This window comes from Triticum aestivum, chromosome 3D (genome assembly GCF_018294505.1).
Source record: "Triticum aestivum cultivar Chinese Spring chromosome 3D, IWGSC CS RefSeq v2.1, whole genome shotgun sequence".
NCBI classification, from domain to species: domain Eukaryota; kingdom Viridiplantae; phylum Streptophyta; class Magnoliopsida; order Poales; family Poaceae; genus Triticum; species Triticum aestivum.
Genome location: NC_057802.1, coordinates 558,072,760 through 558,084,652, shown reverse-complemented (window position 1 = coordinate 558,084,652; position 11,893 = coordinate 558,072,760).

The window sequence follows — 11,893 nt, the reverse complement described above, 5'->3', positions numbered from 1 at the left end:
AAACCAGTAGATGTGCATTGGAAAGCTCTAGAGAGAGTTTTGCGTTATTTGAAAGGCACTGCGAATTATGGAATTCACTACACTGGGCAACCAAAGGTGCTTGAAGGGTATAGTGACTCAAACTGGATCTCAGATGCTGATGCGATAAAGGCCACGAGCGGTTATGTATTCACTCATGGAGGTGGCGCTGTTTCTTGGAAGTCTTGCAAGCAGACCATCTTAACGAGGTCAACAATGGAAGCAGAACTCACAACACTAGATACAGCTACGGTCGAAGAAGATTGGCTCCACCGGCTCTTGAATGACTTGCCGGTTGTTGAGAAACCTGTACTGGGTATCCTTATGAACTGCGAGAATCAAACTATGATCACGAAAGTGAGCAGCTCAAAGGATAACATGAAGTCATCAAGACACGTTCAGAGAAGGTTAAAGTCTGTCAGGAAAATGAGAAACTCCGGAGTTATTGCATTGGATTATATCCAAACGTCTAAAAATCTGGCAGATCCTTTCACTAAGGGTCTATCACGTAATGTGATAGATAATGCATCGAGGGAGATGGGTATGAGACCCACAATATGACTTGTTCACAGTGGTAACCTATTCTTTGTGATCGGAGATCCCGTGAATTAGATGTGGAAGACAAGCTGTTGATCAACTGAGAGGAGAGTATCCTTACTATTAACAATACCACTCCATGAGGATGCAATACTCTCCTAAAACTGTATGGCAGGTTTATGTATATCTTAATGTGTTCTAGGTGGCTCATTTAAGCAGAGATGTTGTCCTGCAGAACATCTTTTGAACAACACACGTATATGAGTCTGATTGTTAATCGTCGCAATCTATGAGAGTAGGGTTCTCTCTAGTAAACTCATGAAAGGTCTCGGAGTACGACGCATAAGCTCCACCTGCGGGGAAGACCCACGGTAGCCACGTATGGGTCAACGCTTTATGTGAAGCTAGATTCGTAGAAAACTTGCAGTTCAAGGCCAAGTCCACTGTTCAAGTTGCTTACTAGTGTAGCATAGAGTTCTAGGTGGAAGGTCAACTTAACAATCTCCACTGCAGTACTGTTATATAAAACAGTGTTTTGGAACTAAAGGCAAATTCTATGTGCCTCTAGCATCTGGTGGGGGATTGCTGGAATTTTATCTATTTATGGGCCTAGCTCAATAACAATTTCAGAACTTCCTAACAAATCATAGAGGCCCACTTAGCCCATTCATGCAAGGCAAGGACACTACTAAAGTTTAGTCCCACATTGCTAGTTTAGAGGGAGTTGGACCTCTTTCTAAGGGAGGTTCTTTCCCCACTTGTATGAGCATGAGAACAAGAGGGACATCCACACGCGCTCCACCTCCGCCGCCCGCCTCGCCACGCCACGCCACACCATGCCATGCATCGCCTCGTCACGACGCGGGTTGCGGTAATGAGCCGAGCCGATGTCTAAATTTTTGCCACGCACTACGGGTATACGAAAGGTCACTCAAGAACTCGAAAGTTTTTGCTGTAGTGGATATTGAATACGAACGTTGCACCCTTCGGCTGCTGTCTGTTCGTTTCATCTCCCTCGTTCCCTTCAGCTCCCGACGCAGACTCTCGCCCCCTTCTCTTGCGCCTATAAAAGGGAGGTCGCTCCTCTCAGAGAGACGCACCAGAACTTCTTCTTCCTCTCGCCACCGGTTCCTTTCTCTGAGCTGCTGCAGTCTTCCTCATCCCGGCTTGCGGCGTGCACCGCGAGTCGGGACAGTAGGCCTCCGAAACCGCACCACTTTGAGTCCTGTACGGGAGAAGGGTGATAAGGTTTTTGGGGAGCGCTCCGCGCGACTACTGGCTTCTTCATCACGGACTCCGACGACTACTTCCCCGACGTCGACAACCTCATCGACCATACAGATGGTGGCCCTCCACTCGTCGAGCTTCTCCGCAGCAGGAGGGAAGTCGAGGAGCAGATGCGCGCACGCCAAAGCTTCCGCTGGCGTGGGTGGCGGCGATAGCTGCATGGACCGTGGCGTACTTCGACTTCTAACCACGTTAGAAGGAGCTCCATCACGACCCAGCTGCTGCGTGCCATTTTCGCCAGCACTTCGGCGGGCATGCTGAACTCCTTCATCCCGCGGAAGACGCGGAGGACCCTTCCCACGGCGGTGCCCAGGGTCGCCGGCGTGGTGACGCTGCTCGTCGTGCACACCACGGGAAGAGCGCGCAGTGGTCGCCGGCGTGGGTGTCTTGGAGGTCGCTGCGCCGCTCGGGGGTGGCACAACGACACCCCTGGAGGGCCCCGCACCGCCTGCGGGGGGCCCAACTCCGTCTTTGGATCTGGCGACGTGCGGCCGGTCGTCGGGCGCGCGAACTTTAACCGCTGCAGGCTTCGTTGTAAACGAAGCTGATAAATGTGTGTACTATCGCCATGGTGGGGGCGAAGAAGTTATTCTTTGCTTGTATGGTGATGACATACTGATTTTTGGAACAATCCTGAATGTTATTAAGGAGGTCAAGGATTTCCTATCTCGTTGTTTTGAGATGAAGGATTTAGGAGTGGCTGATGTCATTTTGAACATCAAGTTGTTGAGAGACGATGATGGTGGGATTACATTGCTTCAATCTCACTATGTGGAAAAGATCTTGAGTTGCTTTGGCTATAGTGACTGCAAGCCCTCGCCACCACCATATGATGCGAGTGTGTTACTTCGAAAGAATCGAATAATTGCTAGAGATCAATTGAAATATTCTCAGATTATTGGCTCGCTTATGTACTTAGCCAGTGCTACAAGACCTGACATCTCTTTTGCTGTTAGCAAACTGAGTCGGTTTGTCTCAAAACCAGGAGATGTGCATTGGAAAACTCTAGAGAGAGTTTTGCGTTATTTGAAAGGCACTGCGAATTAAGGAATTCACTACACTGGGCACCCAAAGGTGCTTGAAGGGTATAATGACTCAAACTGGATCTCAGATGCTGATGAGATAAAGGCCACGAGCGGTTATGTATTCACTCATGGAGGTGGCGCTGTTTCTTGGAAGTCTTGCAAGCAGACCATCTTAACGAGGTCACCAATGGAAGCAGAACTCACAGCACTAGATACAGCTACGGTCGAAGCAGATTGGCTTCGCTGGCTCTTGAATGACTTGCCGGTTGTTGAGAAACCTGTACCGGGTATCCTTATGAACTGCGACAATCAAACTGTGATCACGAAAGTGAGCAGCTCAAAGTATAACATGAAGTCATCAAGACACGTTCAGACAAGGTTAAAGTCTATCAGGAAAATGAGAAACTTCGGAGTTATTGCATTGGATTATATCCAAAAGTCTAAAAATCTGGCAGATCCTTTTACTAAGGGTCTATCACGTAATGTGATAGATAATGCATCGAGGGAGATGGGTATGAGACCCACAATATGACTTGTTCACAGTGGTAACCTATTCTTTGTGATAGGAGATCCCGTGAATTAGATGTGGAAGACAAGCTGTTGATCAACTAAGAGGAGAGTATCCTTACTATTAACAATACCACTCCATGAAGATGCAATACTCTCCTAAAACTGTATGGCAGGTTGATGTATATCTTAATGTGTTCTAAGTGGATCATTTAAGCAGAGATGTTGTCCTGCAGAACATCTTTTGAAGAACACACGTATATGAGTCTGATTGTTAATCGTCGCAATCTATGAGAGTAGGGTTCTCTCTCGTAAACTCATGAAAGGTCTCGGAGTACGACGCATAAGCTCCACCCGCGGGAAGACCCACGGTAGCCACGTATCGGTCAATGCTTTATGTGAAGCTAGATTCGCAGAAAACTTGCAGTTCAAGGCCCAGTCCACTGTTCAAGTTGCTTACTAGTGTAGCATAGAGTTCTAGGTGGAAGTTCAACTTAACTGTCTCCACTGCAGTACCCGTATATAAAACAGTGTTTTGGAACTAAAGGCAAATTCTATGTGCCTCTAGGATCTGCTGGGGGATTGCTGGAATTTTATTTATTTATGGGCCTAGCTCAATAACAATTTCAGAAATTCTTCACAAATCCTAGAGGCCCACTTAGCCCATTCATGCAAGGCAAGGGACACTACTAAAGTTTAGTCCCACATTGCTAGTTTAGAGGGAGTTGGACCTCTTCATAAGGGAGGTTCTTTCCCCACATGTATGAGCATGAGAACAAGAGGGACATCCACGCGCGCTCCTCCTCCGCCGCCCGCCACGCCACGCCACGCCACGCCACGCCACGCCACGCCACGCATCGCCTCCTCACGACGCGGTTTGCGGGAATGAGCCGAGCCGATGTCTAAATTTTTGCCACGCACTACGGGTATACGAAAGGTCACTCGGGAGCTGGAAATTTTTGCTGTAGTGGATATTGAATACGAACGCTGCACCCTTCGGCTGCTGTCTGTTCGTTTCATCTCCCTCATTCCCTTCAGCTCCCGACGCAGCCTCTCGCCTCCTTCTCTTGCGCCTATAAAAGGGAGGTCGCTCCTCTCAGAGAGGCGCACCAGAACTTCTTCTTCCTCTCGCCACCGGTTCCTTTCTCTGAGCTGCTGCAGTCTTCCTCATCCCGGCTTGCGGCGTGCACCGCGAGTCGGGACATTAGGCCTCCGAAACCGCACCTCTTTGAGTTATGTACGGGAGAAGGGTGATAAGGTTTTTGGGGAGCGCTCCGCGCGACTACTGACTTCTTCATCACAAGACTCCGACGACTACTTCCCCGACGACGACTTCTTCCCCGACGTCGACAACCTCATCGACCATACAGATGGTGGCCCTCCACTCGTCGAGCTTCTCCGCAGCAGGAGGAAAGTCGAGGAGCAGATGCGCACGCGCCAAAGCTTCCGCTGGCATGGGTGGCGGTGATAGCTGCATGGACCGTGGTGTGCTTCGACTTCTAACCACGTTAGAAGGAGCACTGTCACGACCCAGCTGCTATGTGCCATTTTCGCCAGCACTTCGGTGGGCATGCTGAACTCCTTCATCCTGCAGATGACGCAGAGGGCTCTTCCCACGGCGGTGCCCAGGGTCGCCGGCGTGGTGACGCTGCTCGTCGTGCACACCACGGGAAGAGCGCGCAATGGTCGCCGGCGTGGGTGTCTTGGAGGTCGCTGCGCCGCCCGAGGGTGGCACAACGACACCCCTGGAGGGCCCCGCGCCGCCTGTGGGGGGCCCAGCTCCGTCTTCGGATCTGGCGACGTGCGGCCGGTCGTTGGGCGCACGAACTTTAACCACTGCAGGCTTCGTTGTAAATAAAGCTGATAAATGTGTGTACTATCGCCATGGTGGGGGCGAAGAAGTTATTCTTTGCTTGTATGTTGATGACATACTGATTTTCGGAACAAACCTGAATGTTATCAAGGAGGTCAAGGATTTCCTACCTCGTTGTTTTGAGATGAAGGATTTAGGAGTGGCTGATGTCATTTTGAACATCAAGTTGTTGAGAGACAATGATGGTGGGATTACACTGCTTCAATCTCACTATGTGAAAAGATCTTGAGTCGCTTTGGCTATAGTGTCTACAAGCCCTCTCCAACACCATATGATGCGAGTGTGTTACTTCGAAAGAATCGAAGAATTGCTAGAGATCAATTGAAATATTCTCTGATTATGGGCTCACTTATGTACTTAGCCAGTGCTACAAGACCTGACATCTCTTTTGCTGTTAGCAAACTGAGTTGGTTTGTCTCAAAACCAGGAGATGTGCATTGGAAACCTCTAGAGAGAGTTTTGCGTTATTTGAAAGGCACTACGAATCATGGAATTCACTACACTGGGCACCCAAAGGTGCTTGAAGGGTATAGTGACTCAAACTGGATCTCAGATGCTGATGAGATAAAGGCCACGAGCGGTTATGTATTCACTCATGGAGGTGGCGCTGTTTCTTGGAAGTCTTGCCAGCAGACCATCTTAACGAGGTCAACAATGGAAGCAGAACTCACAGCACTAGATACAGCTACGGTTGAAGCAGATTGGCTTCGCCGGCTCTTGAATGACTTGCCGGTTGTTGAGAAACCTGTACCGGGTATCCTTATGAACCGCGACAATCAAACTGTGATCACGAAAGTGAGCAGCTCAAAGGATAACATGAAGTCATCAAGACACGTTCAGAGAAGGTTAAAGTCTGTCAGGAAAATGAGAAACTCCGGAGTTATTGCATTGGATTATATCCAAACGTCTAAAAATCTGGCAGATCCTTTTACTGGTCTATCACGTAATGTGATAGATAATGCATCGAGGGAGATGGGTATGAGACCCACAATATGAGTTGTTCACAGTGGTAACCTATTCTTTGTGACCGGAGATCCCGTGAATTAGATGTGGAAGACAAGCTGTTGATCAACTGAGAGGAGAGTATCCTTACTATTAACAATACCACTCCATGAAGATGCAATACTCTCCTAAAACTGTATGGCAGGTTGATGTATATCTTAATGTGTTCTAAGTGGCTCATTTAAGCAGAGATGTTGTCCTGCAGAACATCTTTTGAAGAACACACGTATATGAGTCTGATTGTTAATCGTCGCAATCTATGAGAGTAGGGTTCTCTCTAGTAAACTCATGAAAGGTCTCGGAGTACGATGCATAAGCTCCACCCGCGGGGAAGACCCACGGTAGCCACGTATCGGTCAAGGCTTTATGTGAAGCTAGATTCGCAGAAAACTTGCAGTTCAAGGCCCAGTCCACTGTTCAAGTTGCTTACTAGTGTAGCATAGAGTTCTAGGTGGAAGTTCAACTTAACAGTCTCCACTGCAGTACCGGTATATAAAACAGTGTTTTGGAACTAAAGGCAAATTCTATGTGCCTCTAGGATCTGGTGGGGGATTGCTGGAATTTTATTTATTTATGGGCCTAGCTCAATAACAATTTCAGAAATTCCTAACAAATCCTAGAGGCCCACTTAGCCCATTCATGCAAGGCAAGGGACAGTACTCAAGTTTAGTCCCGCATTGCTAGTTTAGAGGGAGTTGGACCTCTTTATAAGGGAGGTTCTTTCCCCACATGTATGAGCATGAGAACAAGAGGGACATCCACGCGCGCTCCTCCTCCACCGCCCGCCTCGCCACGCCACGCCACGCATCGCCTCGTCACGACGCGGGTTGCGGGAATGAGCCGAGCCGATGTCTAAATTTTTGCCACGCACTACGGGTATACGAAAGGTCACTCGGGAGCTGGAAATTTTTGCTGTAGTGGATATTGAATACGAACGCTGCACCCTTCGGCTGCTGTCTGTTCGTTTCATCTCCCTCGTTCCCTTCAGCTCCCGACGCAGCCTCTCGCCTCCTTCTCTTGCGCCTATAAAAGGGAGGTCGCTCCTCTCAGAGAGACGCACCAGAACTTCTTCTTCCTCTCGCCACCGGTTCCTTTCTCTGAGCTGCTGCAGTCTTCCTCATCCCGGCTTGCGGCGTGCACCGCGAGTCGGGACATTAGGCCTCCGAAATCGCACCTTTTTGAGTCATGTACGGGAGAAGGGTGATAAGGTTTTTGGGGAGCGCTCCGCGCGACTACTGACTTCTTCATCACAAGACTCCGACGACTACTTCCCCGACGACGACTTCTTCCCCGACGTCGACAACCTCATCGACCATACAGATGGTGGCCCTCCACTCGTCGAGCTTCTCCGCAGCAGGAGGAAAGTCGAGGAGCAGATGCGCGCGCGCGAAAGCTTCCGCTGGCGTGGGTGGCGGCGATAGCTGCATGGACCGTGGCGTGCTTTGACTTCTAACCACGTTAGAAGGAGCTCCGTCACGACCCAGCTGTTGCGTGCCATTTTCGCCAGCACTTCGGCGGGCATGCTGAACTCCTTCATCCCGCGGATGACGCAGAGGGCTCTTCCCACGGCGGTGCCCAGGGTCGCCGGCGTGGTGACGCTGCTCGTCGTGCACAGCACGGGAAGAGCGCATAGGGGTCGCCGGCGTGGGTGTCTTGGAGGTCGTTGCGCCGCCCGGGGGTGGCACAACGACACACCTGGAGGGCCCCGCGCCGCCTGCGGGGGGCCCAGCTCCGTCTTTGGATCTGGCGACGTGCGGCCGGTCGTCGGGCGCGCGAACTTTAACCGCTGCAGGCTTCGTTGTAAACGAAGCTGATATATGTGTGTAGTATCGCCATGCTGGGGGCGAAGAAGTTATTCTTTGCTTGTATGTTGATGACATACTGATTTTCGGAACCAACCTGAATGTTATTTAGGAGGTCAAGGATTTCCTAGCTCGTTGTTTTGAGATGAAGGATTTAGGAGTGGCTGATGTCATTTTGAACATCAAGTTGTTGAGAGACGATGATGGTGGGATTACACTGCTTCAATCTCACTATGTGAAAAGATCTTGAGTCGCTTTGGCTATAGTGACTACAAGCCCTCTCCAACACCATATGATGCGAGTGTGTTACTTCGAAAGAATCGAAGAATTGCTAGAGATCAATTGAAATATTCTCTGATTATGGGCTCACTTATGTACTTAGCCAGTGCTACAAGACCTGACATCTCTTTTGCTGTTAGCAAACTGAGTCGGTTTGTCTCAAAACCAGGAGATGTGCATTGGAAAGCTCTAAAGAGAGTTTTGCGTGATTTGAAAGGCACTACGAATTATGGAATTCACTATACTGGGCACCCAAAGGTGCTTGAAGGGTATAGTGACTCAAACTGGATCTCAGATGCTGATGCGATAAAGGCCACGAGCGGTTATGTATTCACTCATGGAGGTGGCGCTGTTTCTTGGAAGTCTTGCAAGCAGACCATCTTAACGAGGTCAACAATGGAAGCAGAACTCACAACACTAGATACAGCTACGGTCGAAGAAGATTGGCTCCGCCGGATCTTGAATGACTTGCCGGTTGTTGAGAAACCTGTACCGGGTATCCTTATGAACTGCGAGAATCAAACTATGATCACGAAAGTGAGCAGCTCAAAGGATAACATGAAGTCATCAAGACACGTTCAGAGAAGGTTAGAGTCTGTCAGGAAAATGAGACACTCCGGAGTTATTGCATTGGGTCATATCCAAACGTCTAAAAATCTGGCAGATCCTTTTACTAAGGGTCTATCACGTAATGTGATAAATAATGCATCGAGGGAGATGGGTATGAGACCCACAATATGAGTTGTTCATAGTGGTAACCTATTCTTTGTGATCGGAGATCCCGTGAATTAGATGTGGAAGACAAGCTGTTGATCAACTGAGAGGAGAGTATCCTTACTATTAACAATACAACTCCATGAAGATGCAATACTCTCCTAAAACTGTATGGCAGGTTGATGTATATCTTAATGTGTTCTAAGTGGCTCATTTAAGCAGAGATGTTGTCCTGCAGAACATCTTTTGAAGCACACACGTAGATGAGTCTGATTGTTAATCGTCGCAATCTATGAGAGTAGGGTTCTCTCTAGTGAACTCATGAAAGGTCTCGGAGTACGACGCATAAGCTCCACCCGCGGGGAAGACCCACGGTAGCCACGTATCGGTCAAGGCTTTATGTGAAGCTAGATTCACAGAAAACTTGCAGTTCAAGGCCCAGTCCACTGTTCAAGTTGCTTACTAGTGTAGCATAGAGTTCTAGGTGGAAGTTCAACTTAACAGTCTCCACTGCAGTACCGGTATATAAAACAGTGTTTTGGAACTAAAGGAAAATTCTATGTGACTCTAGGATCTGGTGGGGGATTGCTGGAATTTTATCTATTTATGGGCCTTGCTCAATAACAATTTCAGAAATTCCTAACAAATCCTGGAGGCCCACTTAGCCCATTCATGCAAGGCAAGGGACAATACTAAAGTTTAGTCCCACATTGCTAGTTTAGAGGGAGTTGGACCTCTTTATAAGGGAGGTTCTTTCCCCACATGTATGAGCATGAGAACAAGAGGGACATCCACGCGCGCTCCTCCTCCACCGCCCGCCTCGCCACGCCACGCATCGCCTCGTCACGTCGCGATGCGGGTTGCGGGAACGAGCTGATGTGTAAATTTTTGCCACGCACTACGGGTATACGAAAGGTCACTCGGGAGCTGGAAAGTTTTTGCTTTAGTGGATATTGAATACGAACGCTGCACCCTTCGGCCGTTGTCTGTTTGTTTCATCTCCCTCGTTCCCTTCAGCTCCTGACGCAGCCTCTCGCCTCCTTCTCTTGCGCCTATAAAAGGAAGGTCGCTCCCCTCAGAGAGACGCACCAGAACTTCTTCTTCCTCTCGCCACCGGTTCCTTTCTCTGAGCTGCTGTAGTCTTCCTCATCCCGGCTTGCGGCGTGCACCGCGAGTCGGGACAGTAGGCCTGCGAAACCGCACCACTTTGAGTCCTGTATGGGAGAAGGGTGATAAGGTTTTTGGGGAGCGCTGCACGCGACTACTGACTTCTTCATCACGGACTCCGACGACTACTTCCCCGACGACGACTTCTTCCCCGACGTCGACAACCTCATCGACGACATGGCTGGAGAGGATGTCGACCCCAAGTCCAGTGCTTCTGCTGCTGCTGTCCCGTACGTGTTCTTGTTCTTTCTGTTAGGAGTCCTGTTACAGTTCTTGGCTCTAGTTTCTGCCCTACATATGTTAGGTTCTATGTCGTATAAGCAACTTCATCTAGTGTCTGTTCAAGATGTGTCTAGCTCAAGTTCATATATGTAGACGCTGTTTACCTTCTCTCTGTCAGATTGCATGACTTGCTTTATATTTGCTATATTAGTCATGCTTTATCTAGTATTTCCGTTAGCAAATTTATTTGGTAAATTGCTCATATTTCCAACAATCCAAGAACCTTATTATAGGCAATTTACGCCAAGTAGTTTTGCTGCTTCCATGAGACCTCCTATGTTTGAGGGTATCCACTATAAGAGGTGGCGCGTGAGAGCAGTCTTATGGTTTCAAACCATGAGTTGCTATGACGCCACTATTGGCAAACCTGAAGGAGAGCTTGATGCTCAACGGGCACAAGCTTTTCAGAAAATGCTTACTCTGTTTAAGGCTGCTCTCTTGAGTGTTCTTGGTGAGAACATAGTTGATGCTTATGCGTCAATTGATAATGAAAAAGTTATGTGGGATGTACTCGAGGCCAAGTTTGGGGTCTCGGATGCTGGCACTGAGATGTACATCATGGAGCAATTCTATGATTACAGGATGACTGAAGAGCGCTCCGTGGTTGAGCAAGCTCATGAGATACAGTCATTTGCTAGAGAACTTGAGCACTTCAGTTGTATGCTACCGGACAAGTTTGTTGCCGGAGGTATCATCAATAAGCTTCCTCCTTCATGGAGGAACTTTGCTACCTTACTGAAGCATAAGAGGCAGGAGTTTTCCGTTCCGGATCTCATTGGCACTCTTGATGTGGAAGAAAAGGCGAGAGCAAAGGACACACGTGCTCGAGGTATTGAGGGAGGATCTGGTGCCAATCTGGTACAGAAGAAGAACTTCCAGCCCCACAAGTTCAAGAACAAGGGCAAGTTTGATGGTAAAGCAAAGTTTCATGGGAAGAACAAGCCTGTGCAACACACGAACTTCAAGAAGAAGAATGAGAAGAAGAAAGGTGCTTGTCATGTGTGTGGGGATCCTGATCATTGGGCTCCTAATTGCCCTAATCGCTATGACAAGCGTCATCTTGGGAGAGGCAGCAAGACCGCTAATGTTGTCATTGGAGACACTGACATAAAGGATGCTGGGTATGGTATATTTCCCACTATTCTTTTAGTATGTCATTCTCCTGATTGGTTGATTGACACGGGTGCTAATGTGCATGTATGCGGTGATATTTCCAGGTTTTCGTCTTATCAGACCGCAGGGACTTCAACCGTGCTGATGGGCAACGGTTCAAGTGCTTTTGTTCGTGGTGTTGGCAGGGTAGATCTGAAGTTTACTTCGGGGAAGATCGTGCGGCTAAAGAACGTGCATTATGTCCCCTCCGTCAATAAAAATCTTGTTAGCAGATCTCTTCTGTGTAG